The sequence below is a fragment of the Salvelinus sp. IW2-2015 genome, linkage group LG16 (assembly GCF_002910315.2).
Source record: "Salvelinus sp. IW2-2015 linkage group LG16, ASM291031v2, whole genome shotgun sequence".
NCBI classification, from domain to species: Eukaryota; Metazoa; Chordata; class Actinopteri; order Salmoniformes; family Salmonidae; genus Salvelinus; species Salvelinus sp. IW2-2015.
The window spans coordinates 10,569,754-10,585,667 of NC_036856.1; the positions used below are offsets into that span (position 1 = coordinate 10,569,754).

General features: G+C 42.0%; 1 protein-coding gene and 1 pseudogene across 1 annotated transcript in view; one reads left to right on the forward strand and one right to left on the reverse strand.

Moving 5' to 3' along the window:
* The window catches only part of LOC111975565 (KN motif and ankyrin repeat domain-containing protein 3), a 381,145-nt gene that overhangs the window by 357,361 nt on the left and 7,870 nt on the right, over window positions 1-15,914 (forward strand). The gene's annotated exons all lie outside the window — the stretch shown is intronic.
* The window catches only part of LOC111975607 (xyloside xylosyltransferase 1-like), a 53,186-nt pseudogene continuing 50,780 nt past the window's right edge, over window positions 13,509-15,914 (reverse strand).

A 15,914-nucleotide genomic window follows, 5' to 3' on the forward strand; every position in this document is an offset into this window, starting at 1 on the left:
ATTTAAGGGCAAGTACATGATATGCCTATCTGGCTTATATGATTATGGTGGTGATAATGCTTCTTGACAGTGTCAAGTTATTTAAAATATAATGTAGAAAAAAACACGACTGTGAAGAAATCATTACATCAACAACAACGGATTTAAGAAACAAACTTTGAACTGAAAGGAAACTTCTTGAAATAAATAATTTGAAGAAAACGCTTTGGTTTTTGACACCCTTATGTAGGTGTCATAACCAGCCATAAAATAATGCAAAATATATAACAGAACATGTGTAAATATATATTTTATTTTATTTATTTAACCTTTATTTAACTAGGCAAGTCAGTTAAGAACAAATTCTTATTTACAATGACGGCCTAGGAACCGTGGGTTAACTGCCTTGTTCAGGGGCAGAACGACAGATTTTTACCTTGTCAGCTCGGGAATTCGATCTAGCAACCTTTTAGTTACTGGCCCAACACTCTAACCACTAGGCTACCTGCCGCCCCATATATGAGTCATGACAGTGTTATGACAAGTTATGTCAGCTGTTATGATATACTATGACTTGTTTATGATCGTGTCATGACCATAACATGTTATGACACTGGGTGTTAAGTAAAGTATTATCGAGTTAGGACATCTTGACCTGTTTTTCCAGTGAATACGCCACATTTTATTTTCCATCATGTGAGTGATGCAAGACTGCCAGGGTTGAGAAGGACTGATGGAAATAGAGAGTGCATTGAGAAGTCCTGGTCACCAGCCACAGGGGATCCCTATTGGTCATAATGAACAGTGTGATACAGGAAAAAGCTGTCTCAAGAGCTAAACCAGGCCTGTTTAAGCCGTCTATTCACAGGACAAAACTACAAAGGCGGTATGAGTAACCAGACCATGAGACTGACCCATTTTGATACTGATCCATATAATGTTTTATCCTTAGATGAGGTCTCAAAATAGACAAACTTCAAAGGTTTCCTAGTGCTCTTTTGTAACATACCCTATTATTCAATGGTTAAGAAATGAATGATTCAAAGATTTTCAGGGAAACATTTGGATGACAGCATGTTTTTTGACATAGGCTTTGCATAAAAACATGATCAAAGTCATTATCAAATATAAGTCTGGAATATTTGCCCTTGCGGTGAACTAGCAGCCGAACGGGTTACGAAAAATGGTGCAAGTCAATAACAGTTCAATCTTGTACAGGCTTAACTGAATGAAGAACAAAGACTGAATGCAATATGGCATTTTATTCAATAGTTTGGGAAATGGTCATTTGGGAACCTCGGAGCCAAATGATGTGATGGCAGGTAGACCTATGCGGGACTGCTGGTATCAAAACCCCCCGCTGGGGGATTGGAGATCCAATGACGGGCCTTAAGGTTGTTATAGCTGGTGGTGGTTCGGAGGTGGATTGTTGTCTCAAACTTTTGCTYAAAAACAGCAAGCGAGAGAATGAAAGGAGTTGACATCAATTCATCCCAAGATTTACGCACATTGGTTGAGAGAGAGGAAGGTGATAACTGCAAAAGCGAGCCCATAGGTTAAACAGAAAGAGTGAAGAATGTGCATTATTGTGCCGTGCTTATAGGCTACAAGGTAAATAGGTGGATGACATTCCACACATGGATAATCAAATTGGTCTCATAGACTAGGTCTCAAGTAAATCCGGGACACTCATATTTGTATGATATCAAATCAAATTTTATTGGTCACATACACATATTTAGCAGATGTTATTGCGGGGGTAGCGAAATGCTTGTGAGGGTCTTATGTGCCAGGCCGAATTTCTTCAGCCCCCCGAGGTTGAAGAGGCGCTGTTGCGCCTTCTTCACCACACTGTCTGTGTGGGTGGACCATTTCAGATTGTCAGTGATGTGTACGCCGAGGAACTTGATATGTTACGTTTGGTATGGTTACATAGACAGATGCTTACTTAAGGCAAAAACAAAGTAGGGTGGTTGGTCGGGGTGGATGTATAGCGCGAACGTGTAGAAACCCAAAAGTTGCGAGTTTGAATCTCAGTATAACCTTTGACTGTCCCCTCGCCCCGACACGGGCGCGAACCAGGGACRTTCTGCACACATCAACAACAGTCACCCACGAAGCATCATTACCCATCGCTCCACAAAAGCCGCGGCCCTTGCAGAGCAAGGGGAAACCCTACTTCAAGTCTCAGAGCAAGTGACGTAACCGATTGAAACGCTATTAGCGCGTACCCGCTAACTAGCTAGCCATTTCACATCCGTTACACTCACCCCCCTTTCGACCTCACCTTTTCCGCAGCAACCAGTGATCCGGGTCAACAGCATCAATGTAACAGTATAACTTTAGACCGTCCCCTCGCCCCGACCCGGGCGCGAACCAGGGACCCTCTGCACACATCAACAACGGTCGCCCACGAAGCATTGTTACCCATCGCTCCACAAAGGCCGCGGCCCTTGCAGAACAAGGGGCAACACTACTTCTAGGTTTCAGAGCAAGTGACGTAACTGATTGAAACCCTACTAGCGCGTACCCGCTAACTAGCTAGCCATTTCACATCCGTTACACAACTACTAAGCATGCTAGCTAACCTTTCCCCTAACCCTAACCTTAACCCTTTAACCTAACTCCTAAACTTAACCCTAACCCCGTAACGTTAGCCACCTAGCTAGAATTCGTTACATACATGTATCAAACTTTTTGCAAATTCGTAACATAGACTAGGTTTTGCAAATTCTTAACACATTGTACGTTTTGCAAATTTGTGATGGACATGCTCTGAGACCAGGTTGGGCTTATAGGAAAGAGAAGAAACGCGATGCTATGCTGATGATGATATGTTTGTATTCATTCCCACTATGCCTGTAGAATAGGAAACAAAAGTGAATTATGTTATGCTTACTGGATAAAGTTAAACGAGCATTCAGACCAGCCTTCCTGATTGAACTTTCGTGAACTACATTTGATGTTAATGAAAATACACAATTTACTTGTATTTGGGATTTTGACATTTGAGAATAATCGATATAGCAAATGAATAAACATTAAAACAGTTAAATGTTTATTTTATAACGGATGACTGAGCAATTCATTTCAGTGTCACTGCTACTTCCAAAGGCAGAACTAACCTCTTATCAGATCATTTAAAATGTTCAATAGTCCATGATTGCATACTGTACTGTACGTAGTGGAGCAAAGGTCATTTCCATGTAAAAGGAKCCATGAGCACCAACATGTGAAGTTTATAGGAGCATGTTAAATTGGGTACCAAATGAAAAATAAGAGTCTATATTTTTTTTAATGAAGGCATATATACATTTTTCAACCATTTTCCATCATAAAAATGTGTAATAAGCAAAGGCTTTGATTTCTGGTCAAACAGATGGAAAAGTGGTCTTCGAAAACATCTACCAGAAAAGGTTTTAAAATGTATTAGAAATACATCACACAATCATGTTGAAGTAAAGACCTTGCCAACTAATAACATATATGTTTTTGATACCATTCCATTTACTCCACTCCAGCCATTCTTATGAGCCTTTCTCCCCTCAGCAGCCTCCACTGATGCGCGCACACACACACAAAGACACCAGTCGCCTGACACATTTTCAATCACAGGTACTACGTAGCGCCTGATGATACGCTACACGTGAGTTAGCGCCGTAATACCGCACACCTGATCCCCTGAAACCAATTCAGGGTGGTAGTGCATCTCAGAAGGTGGCAATTTCTTCCAAAACTAGTTCAAAGTCACCACACACTGTAGAAGCACCAATCTGTGTCGTCTCAGTGTGTGAAGCTCAATTACTCTGCCCTCATCCCTCCACAGAAGGACTATAATCACTACCTGCAAAGGACTAATTCAGACCGCCAACATAATCATCATCCGTCACACCCGACTTGACCGGCAGCTCCTATAGAGCTCAACTTTGTGGAAACTGAATCAGTCAACTTCCTTCAAAACACCCACTGAGGATGAATTGAGGTGGGAGGGACCAGAGATGGATGCCATTCATGTTTAGACTTATAGGGGTATAAGTGACAGCTGGTCGTAACTAATAAGAAAAGGCAACAGTATATGGGGAACCGGAGAGACATCGCGCTGGGCAAAAAACTTGTTGAATCAACGTTGTTTCCACATCATTGTAATAAAAAATAAATCATCTATGTGAAGACATTGAATCAATGTCGGAAAAATGATTGGATTTCGCATTAGTTGACAACTCAACCAAATATAAATCAAAACTAGACGTTGAACTGACGTCTGCCCAGTGGGATCCCTGGCTATGGTCTTTCAATAGTGTATATTATTCTCCTTGAACCCTTCCTTTGATATGACCCTGGTAGGTGTTAGTAATATGACGGAAACTATCCAGTCCAAAATTGTGTAGTTAGTCCGCACTCAAAAAGGAGATTCAAGGTTTCTTTTTAGTATTTATTACATTCAGGGGTGGGTAGATGGACAAACTTTTCGGCCTAAGCCTTCATCAGTGTCATTCAGCGGCGGTGCATGCCCCTCCTCCTCCTCCTATCCCCCTGTGTGTATGTTTACTCACTTTTCCATGATTCAATTTGAGGACCTTTGGAGTGGGTGCCTTCCTCTGGTTTTCCTGTTTCCCCAAAAATCTCTCCTGGGTGCAGTTGATCCAACTATTTAGTCCTTTCATAAATCAGTAATCATGAATGACCTGACCAGGAAAAAGAACAGGCCCAAGTTACAGCCTCTGTGGGACCAATAGTTTTTCCCAGACAGATCAGATAGTCAGTAAAGGCAGTCAGTAAAAGCTCTAGTCCTGAAGGAAAGGAGATGAGTGAAGGGGGCAATATTACTGGTACTGACTCAGGCTTTCCTGGGTTCAGAGGGAGAACTATAGTGTGCTGTGATGCCTCTGTGAATCTGTTACTGCTGCTCTCATCCCCCTGCAGTTCCTCTTACATAAAGCCTCTGACGAGGACCAGGATGTCAAATGGCCTAATTAAGACTAAGATAACTGCTGCCGCTTGGCAAATGGAAACTTGCTGCAGCCAGCAGAACTCTCTTTCAAAGAGCAGTGTCACGTGTCATCACTATTGGAGCTATTGATTGGTGAGTTTAGTCTCCCAATTTAAGGACACCAGGAATAGGAAACCACTAATGGAAAAACATGCTGTCCAACTTATTTTGTTGTGAGGTTCATCATTCTCTGACGTATACCTATTTATTTTCCTCAAACTACACATTTATACCGGCAAATATCAGCAAAACAATTTGCCATCATTACTGGGAAGCACAGGGGTGACGTCTTTGTCCCTTAAATGGTGAGGTAGAGAAGAGAATAGAGATTTACAATCATTGGAGTACAATCTTAGGGATATGGGTCAGTATGTTGCAGGCCATATCTGTCACCTGTTCACCTCCGTCACTACAAGACAAACCAATCCCACTGTCTTAAAGGCCAGATGTGTAACAGAGACAGGACACATGGGCCTGTGTGTGTGTGTGTGTGTGTGTGTGTGTGTGTGAGTGAGAGAGACCATGTCTCTCAACAGCCTAATGAGTATGACGTGGAGAAAGGCAATGGGTGACGGTGTCGTTTGTGATTGAATTGGTATTTTAGTCACGGTGCGGGTTACTTCCTTCCGCCTTGACTAACCTGTACCCCCCGCACATTGACTCGGTACCGGTACCCCCTGGATATAGTCCTGTTATTGTTATGTACATTTCTTGTGTTACTTCTTGATTCAATTTTTTTACTTTAGTTTTAGTAAATATTTTCTTAACCAATAATGCAGTTCAAGAAATAGAGTTAAGGGCTTGTAAGTAAGCATTTCACGGTAAGGTCTACACCGGTCGTATTCGGTGCATGTGACAAACACAATTTGATTTGATTTACTAGAGCAGCCATGTCCACCTCTAGTTTGACCCACATTCTGACGAAGATGAAAGTCAAGCACTTACTCTCTGTTGCTCTTTCACTCTTTCTCTTGCCCTCTCTCTTCCTCTGCCTTTCAGAAGAACAGAAACGGGGCTGGCAGGCAGAGTGGAAACAGAAGGTGTAATTGGAGAGGTGTGCATTACCACAGCTCTTTCAAGTGAAGGGGGACTATCAAACAGTGGCATCCAATTGCAGGAGTAAATTCCCCTAATTGGAACTGATTTTGCAACATGAATATGCAGACAATGTTGATAAGGTATAAAATGTTTACTCCTCAAATGAATTAACTTGCAATTTATTCCACAAACCTATGCATGCACAACGTTAATGATAGATAATCTCTCTGTGTGTAGCCTAAACGGTAAGAATAAGAGGTCATTCCATTGTCTATCTGGCTGAATTCTGTGAAAAATGCAAGCTTGTCATATAGGAATAATGTACCGTAAAACTTCAAATAGCCAGGGCATTTATTTGCTTCAATCACTGAACACAACTGGCGCTTCTATTTGAGCCTAGCACCTATTTCCTTAATGCACACAACTTTTGCTCAATAAAATGTTGAAAAGACTACCAAACTGTTTATTGTGACCAGTAAAAACATTACAAATCTATCGTAGATCAGACTTGCACAGACTAGGCGGCCTATCATACACCCCACAATTTCACGCTTCAGTAGCAATCTCACTCATTGCCCCTCTTATATCCACCATAGTTGAGCCAACCATGTCAAACCACACCGATGTCTCATCCAAGCAATGATGTTGCTCTCCATCTTCTTTTGCGCAATCTTTACGGTAGCCTACTCAGAAGCAATTCATTTAGACCCAGCGTTTATTTGAAACAGGTGTTTATTGGCTGAAATGTGTGCCGATGCCTTCCTATTAAAAGGGACAGGCAGCTATTTGAGACAGCATTTAAATTGACGTTTTACAGTACGTGACTCAAGTCATGACTACTACCTAGTGCAGAATAAGTGGTAAGAGTCGAGAGACAATGACAGGTCCCATGAAGACACACAGGTGAAGTATCTCTAATGAATGTCCTTGCAGAGTGCTGTTTCAGCTTGAAATTACTATGGCTACAAATTACAGGTGGGAGGAAAATTACATACAACTTTTTATCCAAACGTCAGCATTATTTACTACATGGATGCTTCTATCTTAATGTAGGAAACGGCTTGTGAAATTCACCTTACTCTACACGTTGGGAGGCAAGGTTACTGGTCGTTGCTCTGTGTGGAATGGCAGTACAGTGATGCTACCAAGCGACTAGCACCTTGGGATGAAAGAATGGCATGTGTGGGAGGAAAGGGACAGAAATAGGTAGTGTCTCTCTCTCTTAAACAAAAACACACTCCGTCATCTTCAGATAATCTGTGTAGCGCCTGACATGAGGCAACAGAGAGGTATGAAAAGTGACACTAGTGATTTAGAACTAGCATAGGGCGTCCCTGCAAGAGCCAATGTATTTTCTAAGAGTGGTGCGATGTACTGGCTGGTTGACAAAACTCATACACTGAACAAAAATATAAAATGCAACAATTTCAAAAGATTTTACTGAGTTATAATTCATACAAAGAAATTAGTCAATTGAAATAAATAAATTAGGCCCTAATCTATGGATTTCACATGACTGGGAATACAGATATGCATCAGTTGGTCACGGATACCTTAAAAGGTAGGGGACTGTATCAGAAAACCAGTCAGTATCTGGTGTGACCACCATTCGCCATATCTCCTTCGCAACTCCTTTGAGTTGATCAGGCTGTTGATTGTGGCCTGTGGAATGTTGTCCCACTCCTCTTCAATGGCTGTGCGAAGTTGCTGGATATTGGCGGGAATTGAAACACGCTGTCATTGATCCAGAGCATCCCAAACATGCTCAATGAGTGACATGTCTGGTGAGTATGGGACATTTTCAGCTTCCAGGAATTGTGTACAGATCCTTGCAACATGAGTTGATGGCAGCGGATGAATGGCAGGACAATGAGCCTCAGAAACTCATCTAATCTCTGTGCATTAAAATTGCCATTGATAAAATGCAATTGTGTTTGTTGTCCGTAGCTTATGCCTGCCCATACCACAACCTCACCATGGGGCACTCTACTCACAATGTTGACATCAGCAAACCATTCACCCACGAAGCCATAAACGCTGTCTGCCATCTGACCGGTACAGTTGAAACCAGAATTCATCTGTGAAGAGCACACTTCTCCAGCGTGCCAGTGGCCATCAAAGGTGAGCATTTGCTCACTAAAGTTGGTTACGACGACGAACTGAAGTCAGGTCAAGACCCTGGTGAGGACGACAAGCACGCAGACGAGCATCCCTGAGACGGTTTCTGACAGTTTGTGCAGAAATCCTTCAGTTGTGCAAACCCACAGTTTCATCAGCTGTCCGGGTGGCTAGTCTCAGAAGATCCCACAAGTGGAGAAGCCGGATATGGAGGTCCTGGGCTGGCGTAAAGCAATCACAGGATTTAATGCTGACTATGCCATTTATAAAACTCTTGCATCGTCGACCTGGAGATTTTTCACATGGAAAGGATATATTGCCAGAATTTCACATTAAACAGATCATCTTCTAATCTACTCCAATCATAAATCCACTTTAATTTTCATCTACAATTACCAGTGGCAACCCGTCATTTTGAGCACCACATTTTTTGGGGGGGCTTGCCTGTTTTGCATGTTATTTTGGCACTAATACGTGTCACATATTAGTTTGCAAACAATGTAAAATATATAAAATTGCGTTAATAAATCCACATACAAACATGGTCTCTTTTCTTGACTTAGGTAGCTCCAAAATGCAGGTGTTTCAGCCTAGCTCAGCGCTTTCTGTGGTGGTGGGGCAAGCCAGCAGAAAATACAGAGCGTTGCACCGTGATTGGCTCAGTATTCTGTCACTCATGGGGACACTACATCACCGCCAAGTCTAAGGGTAGAGCTCTAAAATTCTAGCCCCTTGGGTGCTGCCATAGAGTTACATTAGAAGTGCCCATCCAAGAACGCTCAAGGTCATTGGCCACAGATAAAATGGCTTCAAATCACACTATATCTTTAGTAGCTTTGATTGTATTGATCATGTCAACTTCATACTTTCAAAATCTTCATCATCAGCAGTCATCATCATGAATCAAGTCGACAATCTACTGGCAAATCCTATGTAATCATTGTCATATGAAGAGAAATAATGAAGATAAATTATAGATAAAACGCATTGGTGCTCATCGGCCATTGGACATAAACATTAAACAAGTTGGAAATTGCAAATTCAACGAGTGGTTTAGAAGGAATCAGTGGCTAACTGCAAGCATTGCAAATCATTCATTAGCCTGCTATTCAGTCCAAAAATGTAATATGCCATGGAGATATGTATACTGTAGCTAAAAAAGTAATACTAAGTGTATGTTGTATAGTAAGCTGTGAGTAGCCCATGTGCCTCTCTATTTTCACCTCTTAATTTCACCTACTGTTCTGACTTGGTGGTGCACATGTAGCCTATAACCTGTTTTTGAGAAATGTAATCATCAAATATTGTAAGAGCTTTCATTGTAACCTCATGCCATAGTTTGTACATCTCAATTGTCAGTAGAAACCACGTTTAAGCAAGTCAGCCATATGACTCTGTTTCGCTGCCAGACAAGGCACGACTGATAGCCAGGTGTAGCAGTGGTATAGTGCAATTAATGTATTGTTTAGTGGCTTTGCTGGCATGCATCCCACTTCTTTTTTTTTTGACCCACCAAGATTTACATGCTAAAATCACCACTGACCATTACGGTACATATTAATCAAATGCACAAATGACTTGGCTAGCTAGCAAGCCTAGTTTGGGCACAACACAGCCAGCTACATATCTCACGTTTTTAATTAGCTAATAAAATGTCTTACCTATAAACCAGTCGGTAAAGAGGCAGTGTTTGCAATGAAGTGAACCCATCAGTTGCCCTCTTTAGACGCAAAAAACAGATTGAAAAAATATAATTAGCTGGCTAGCAAGTTCACCAATTCAGGATTTAAAAGTGTATCTGGGCATTCATAATTTACATATTATTAAATTCACAAGTAGTTAGTTTAGTTCATCTAAACAGCTGATAAGCAAATTTGGATGAGATCGCTTGTTAGCTAGCTATACTAGTTTTTTATTTTATCCAAAGCGGGTACTTCCGTCCGCCACTTCTTCTTGCTCTTCATCCTGGCGGTTCCCAAACAAACTATGAATGTGCATGCCACCACCTACTGCGCAGGATAAGATGAGGCTAAATCAGAAAAAAAATAAGGAACAACTGCTCTTTCCATGACAGACTGACCAGGCGAAAGCTGTCTCTTGTGTGTATGTGTACCATTCAGAGGGTGAATGTGCAAGACAATTTTTTTTAACTGCCTTTAAAAGTGGTATGGCAGTAGGTGGTATGGCAGTAGGTGGTATGGCAGTAGGTGCCAGGCGCACCGGTTTGTGTCAAGAACTGCAACCTTTTTTCACGCTCAACAGTTTCCTGTGTGTATCAAGAATGGTCCACCACCCAAAGGACATCCAGTCAACTTGACACAACTGTGGGAGGCATTGGAGTCAAAATGGGCCAGCATTCTTGTGGAACGCTTTGAACACCTTGTAGAGTCCACACCCAGACAAGTTGAGGCTATTTTGAGAGCAAAAGGGTGTGCAACTCAATATTAGGAAGGTGTTTCTAATGTTGTGTACATTCATAGTACAAACTACCAAAAATATTTAACAAAATCAGCCTACTTTTCTGTAAAAATATAAATGAATCTAATCATATTCTGCCAAATTGGGAGTTTTAGCTGCCTGGCGAAAGATACTGTACATTGGATGTTGACTACAAAATCGCTCTTGAAAACACACTTTGTTCTTGCCTTATCTATTGGGACACACACAGCCATTGTCAGAATTTCACATGAAACAGATAATCTACTCTATTCATGTTCCTTCCATCTACCATTATGAGGTCCCACAAGCTAGTCTGAAACAAAAATATCCAAAATGTTTTGATTTATTTAACAAATATGATAAAAACCAGGATACGTGAATGACTGATTAGGGATCCTTTCACGATGCCAAGGGTAAATGTTACAGAAAAGTATGAGAACTGCCATTAGTGAGTGGTTTCCTATTTAATAGAGCGCATAATACTGAATAAAAATGACAGATACTCCTTTTCAGTCAATGTTAAAGTGATATCTTCGAGGAGACAGAGGTTACAAAAAAGCCATAGAAAATGCTACAGACTGCAAAGACACACAAGGTCTTGAGTTTTTTTTACAAATATAATACATAATGCATGTGTTTCACTGTGTTGACTACACTTGTTTGCTGAATATGCCCTTGTAGAAAACATAAAACTTACATTCAATACAGGAGCATTTGAGTCCAGTCTATGCAGTGGTTTGGAATGCAGACAGGTCCTTTAAAAGACACATGAGAGAAAGTATAGTTGGGGTCTTTTGAACCCTTGTTGCCCTTTAAAATGACATTGCAACAATATGATACAAACTTGTGGCACTGACTACAATAATACAACTCATCACATGAACATCCACAGCACCAAAATAAGACATTTTGAAATAATAAGTACAGTACAAAAGCAGTAACACAAAAACATGTAAATGTCATTACCTACAGAGTCCAAAATAGGCAACAATTAACTTGCCAAGCTTTTTTTTTTTTTGAAAGACAAGTGATTCTGTTTCACTCGACAAATGAAAAGAAAATGCATGACTTTGGCTCCGTCATCACACAACAGCAGCAGCAGATGACCTCTCCTATTGCATTTTGTTTTATATGGTCTGCAGTGCATCGACAAGTCTGGAGTGGCATATCCTTATTCTTGGCTGCACAACACAGTGTACTCAGGTTGATGTGTTAGAGCAGCGGATTCCGCTTACCTGCAGGCTGATTGCTGGGTTCAACTACACTTCATCTACTCGATAGGGTATATACACATAGGATCTGGTCAATGGACCAAATCCCCAAAAAAGAGTGARCTTATTAGCTTGCCGTTTGATTCATATTTCCAATGTATTTACTAAATAAATCTAATCAGCTGCTATCTAATGAACATCTTTATCACTATACCGAAGGTAGGCATAGGGTAGAGTGGCAGGAAATACTACCCCCTATAGATTAATTACACATTCAACTACACTATACATTAAAAGCTTCCTCTTTTTTTATGAAATGGTGTCTGCGTCTCACTTGAAAGAAAACCTTGTGTGAGTGGGTCAAGTATCTGTAGGTGTAGCCTATCAGCACTCTCATCACCCCTCACCTCTACCCTCTCCCTCTTTTCTCTCCATTAGCCACTCAGTGGGATGTCCTAGGGTGTGTCTTGCCTCCTGCCCACTCAGCCTGCCAGAGAAGAGTCCAGAATTGGCAAACAAAAGCCCCCTCAGAATGTCACCGGGACGTGAAGTGAATGGGCACTGATTATTAACCCTCACCTAGTCTCAAACCTGAGGGTGATAAAAGGGGAGTCACTAAAAGTCTAAGCCGTTGGGGAATTGTTTTATGATGGTCATACCATGGATCATTGCATTTTAGGACCTTTAGATATAAAGAATATAAACTTTTTGGGGGGGATAAAATATTAAATTTGGCCTTTACTACTATAGCCCATAGAAACGCATCGAATAACATTCATAAATGGCAAAAAAGACAGTAAAAAAAGAATAAGGTTTTGAAGTGTCTGTCCTAAATCTAGGAGATATATGTAAACTCAGGAAATATGTTTTTTTGGACACATTTAACCCCCTTTTTTTTTTTATTGGCACAAAACTACCTCCATACTTCCATTAATTTGTATGAGTTACCTTCAGATTTATTTATTTATTTTTATTTATTTAACCTTTATTTAACCAGGTAGGCAAATTGAGAACACGTTCTCATTTACAATTGCGACCTGGCCAAGATAAAGCAAAGCAGTTCGACACATACAACAACACATAGTTACACATGGAGTAAAACAAACATATAGTCAAAGATACAGTGAAAAAAAAATAAGTCTATATACAATGTGAGCAAGTGAGGTGAGATAAGGGAGGTGAAGGCAAACAAATATATGTATAAATAAATAAAAATATAAAAAGGCCATGGTGGCGAAGTAAATACAACACAGCAAGTAAAATAAAAACTAAAACACTGGAATGGTTGGTTTGCAGTGGAAGAAAGCGCAAAGTAGAGACAGAAATAATGGGGTGCAAAGGAGCAAAATAAATATATAATACAGTAGGTAAAGAGGTAGTGTTTTGGGCTAATTATAGATGGCTATGTACAGGTGCAGTAATCTATGAGCTGCTCTGACAGCTGGTGCTTAAAGCTAGTGAGGGAGATAAGTGTTTCCAGTTTCAGAGATTTTTGTAGTTCGTTCCAGTCATTGGCAGCAGAGAACTGGAAGGAGAGGCGGCCAAAGGAAGAATTGGTTTTGGGGGTGACCAGAGAGATAAACCTGCTGGAGCGCGTGCTACAGGTAGGTGTTGCTATGGTGACCAGCGAGCTGAGATAAGGGGGGACTTTACCTAGCAGGGTCTTGTAGATGACCTGGAACCAGTGGGTTTGGCGACYAGTATGAAGCGAGGGCCAGCCAACGAGAGTGTACATGAGTGTACACGAGATGAGTCCTGTGACACTTGTGGGGGACGTAGAGTAAAACATATCAGTTTCTAGGCACTACAGACTTTTTCGTYAGTAGACCGATTTCAGGATATCTTATAGGTCTGACAAACACCGCTGTAGTTCGGTCACCTTCCACCGCAGATGCGGAAGGCCAACATAGGCAGATGGGGTGGATAGAGATGCAGCACATGAAAAAAACATCTCTATGTTACTTAGATTGACGCTTAAAGGATTAATGGTCCACATTCATTATTAGCTACCCACTTCACATTATAGTGGAGTGAGTGAGACGCCTTGTACTATCTGTATTGCAAACCAGCCCAGCACGGGGCTGGAGTGGGAGCGGCGTTTACAGTAGCAGTGGCACAGTACCAAAGTGGTTCTGGTTCCAAAACGTTTGTTGCCAAACTAAAGCCTTTTTGGAGATTTGTTGTGACCCAGAAAGTTGTGTAGCAAATATCCTACTTCTCTCCAGAACCAAGTCTTGAGCCAAGACTTACAATGAGTTCACCACAACCCACCAGTTGGTCCAGGTCCACCATTTTGGAAAACACCTCACGAGGTCCCAACTCAGTCATCGGGTATGGGCGTATTACAGTTTCCATGGTAGATATACACCGGCCCGTCAGTGGTAGTAGAGCTGGAACACGCCCCCATATCCGTGCTCCCTCCACCAGGTGCACAGTTGGCGGTTCCAGCCGCAAGCCAGTGAATGGAACAACCCTGGGTGTTCCATGCTGATCATGGTGAAGAAGTCCTGGTCGCCCAGGTGGCCCCTGAAGTGGTACTGGTCAGCCAGCAGGGACACGTTTCTGGGCTCCAGGAGCTAGTTGTAGAGGACCGAGGTCCGCATGGCCCCCAGGTCCAGCAGCATCACGCCACTGTTGAAGCCTGGCAAGCCGTCCGGAGGAGGCTCACCCACACGGGACTGAGGGTTCTCTTTACGGTACTGCCAGAAGGTGTGTCTGAAGGGGACACAAAGGAAAGTTTAGAGAAATAACCATTGGTTGTTCAGMAAAGCAGGATGTTTAGAACAAGGTAGATAAAGCAATGTAGAGGTAGATCGAGAGGTAGTGTAGAGAATATGTATTTTCCTTGTTGTGTGGGAAACCGAGAGATGGCACTGATGGCAAATTGGGAGCAAAAAGTTTGGCACAATTGCACCTGCATTTTAAGTCAATTAAAATATTAAAACTTATGGACCTCCGTCTCCACAAAGATATATGGTTTTGAGGGAGTAAAGTCTTGTTGACTGTTCCCCTTGTCCCCTGTGCCGGCTCTGGATTATTACCTCTGGAATCCATCTACTTTGGATTTACCTCGCTATTTGATTACCCTCACTGATTCTCCCTCTGGCCAATGAAGCTCGATCCCGCCTCCCCCTCCTTGTTCGCTGGCTAGCTATAACTACTACATCCTCTCCCCTCTCTCGGATGGGGCCCAGCCATCAATCTGTAAGTCTCCGCTCCGTTTAAGTTTTGTTCTGTGGGTTCCTGCCGGTGCTGGCTAGTCTCGAGGCGCTGGCTTGGTGCTTATGCCGACCGTGGTGGTTGGCTAGGGCCTAGGCTAGCTAGCGTGCTAAAATAACTAATGTTAGCTAGCTGGCTGGATAGCTTGCCGGGTTAGGATAACTAGAGAACATTCTTTGATAACTGGTTAGATGGCATTAAATAAAAGTTTAAATAAAATAAATGATGTGCACTATATACACAACAGTATGTGGACACCCCTTCAAATGAGTGGATTCGGCTATTTGAGCCAAACCCGTGGCTGACAGGTGAATAAAATTGAGCACAAAGCCATGCAATCTCCATAAACAAACATTGGCAGTAGAATGGCCTTATTGAAGAGCTCAGTGACTTTCATCGGATGCCACCTTTCCAACAAGTCAGTTTGTCAAATTTCTTCCCTGGTCAACTGTAAGTTATGTTATTGTGAAGTGGAAACATCTTAAGCACGTAGCGCGTAAAAATTGCATGTCCTCGGTTGCAAAAATCCCTACAGGACTTCCAAACTTCCCCTGGAAGCAATGTCAGCACAATAACTGTTCGTCGAGAGCTTAAAGAAATGGGTTTCCATGGCCGAGCAGCCTCAAATTAGACTAAAATCACCATGCGCAACGCCTAACATTGGCTGGAGGGGTGTAAAGCTCGCTGCCATTGGACTCTGCAGACCTCATCCTCACATACAACATCCGTTCTGCCAGTCACATTCTGTTAAAGGTCCCCAAAGCACACACACATCCCTGTGTCGCTCGTCTTTTCAGTTTGCTGCAGCTAGCGACTGTAACAAGCTGCAACAATCACTCAAACTGGACAGTTTTATCTCAATCTCTTCATTCAAAGACTCAATCATGGACACTCTTACTAACAGTTGTGGCTGCTTCGCG